Raw genomic sequence first — 1,427 nt, 5'->3', positions numbered from 1 at the left:
CATGATGATGACTGTGATGATTGAAGCTACCGGTTTTCTTTGCGGAGCTACCATCAATTCATCAGTGTGACTGAAATACGTTGGTTGATCAGAGTTTAATGTAGTATTTCTGTTTCTATTCTAAATGTAATGTGTATATCAAATTTAATAATGATTGGTTGTGTCGTCAAGGTGCTAAGAGATAACAGATACACTTTCACTTTTGTTGTATAATGTTATAAGCAAGGATTATGATAATTAGAAGACATTTGTAAGTGGTTCCGTGGTGTAGTGGTTATCACATCTGCTTTACACGCAGAAGGCCGCCAGTTCGATCCTGGCCGGAATCATTAGTTTTTATTTTTATTATATATTATTTTCATAAAGAGAATATATAATGAAGTATAACTAGAATTTGTATACTTAATTAATTATACAAAAATAATTATACTTAGAGAATATATATAAATAAATATGTATAATTGAAAAATTAAATGATTTGTAAATTGACTTTTTCTTTTTAATATAAATGTAAAAGTAGGTACGTAAAGAACTTTGATACTCTGCTATAATTAAATTTGATTGGAGTTTGACAAGAGAAATTATTCTCTTAATTAACGGGATACTTTTATGCTATTTTACATGAGCAAAACAGCAAAATATAGCTAGTATGTGTAAAAAATTATATAAATAATAAAATAAATATTCGTAGAAGTCTCTAAAGCAGTAAGACATATTAACTACTTGAAGCATTGTATTTAATAGAAAAAAAAATGAAAATTGACAGAATACTAAAAGGCTAAAATATTATTTTGTATCAAATTCCAAATACGTTTATATGTTGTAATAGCACGTAATTAACTTTGTCATAGTAACGTCATTTGGCACGTTGCGGTAGGTACGGGAGGCAAGTTTCAAATTTCATTACATAGAATTTCTGATAGCGATGCCAAAAATATTCTATGACAAAGATTGTATTTTGATAACAATGTATTAAGGTATTTTTTTGATCATTTTGTACCTGTCTAGAACATTGCTATTATCAGGTTCAGTGTATGTATTTGTGTACACAGACATACACTTCACTTGTGTGTGAATCTTTGTTTTAGTTTTTTTTGCTGTTTTCAATCAACATCATCATCATATCATATCCTTTTGATGTTTTAAGAAGCACGCTACTGCCCATCCCTCGACCATTTAGTTCCCTTAGTCGCCTCTTAATACACCCACGTGAAAGAAAGGGATGGCCTCTTCTATGCTGGAAAAAAAACCGATTTCGAATGTGACAAAACTAGATATTTTGATCTTAAAACTAAACTGCAGAGAAAAAACTTTATTAATAACTTCTTGTTATTACTGTATATTTTAATGCAGTAAAGACTATATATATATATAAAAGAATTTTCCGAATCATTTTACAACTGACGGAATTATGAGGTAACAATCAT

General features: G+C 29.1%; 1 non-coding gene across 1 annotated transcript; it reads left to right on the top strand.

Annotated features, from left to right (window-relative positions):
- Positions 1-256: 256 nt before the first annotated feature.
- On the top strand, positions 257-329 carry Trnav-uac (transfer RNA valine (anticodon UAC)). Its single transcript has one exon. It is a non-coding gene; the product is annotated as a tRNA-Val (tRNA).
- Positions 330-1,427: the final 1,098 nt, after the last annotated feature.

Source organism: Galleria mellonella, unplaced genomic scaffold, assembly GCF_026898425.1.
Source record: "Galleria mellonella isolate WM207_F2 unplaced genomic scaffold, CSIRO_AGI_GalMel_v1 utg905, whole genome shotgun sequence".
NCBI lineage: Eukaryota > Metazoa > Arthropoda > Insecta > Lepidoptera > Pyralidae > Galleria > Galleria mellonella.
This window is presented reverse-complemented; position numbering and strand designations above follow the sequence as displayed.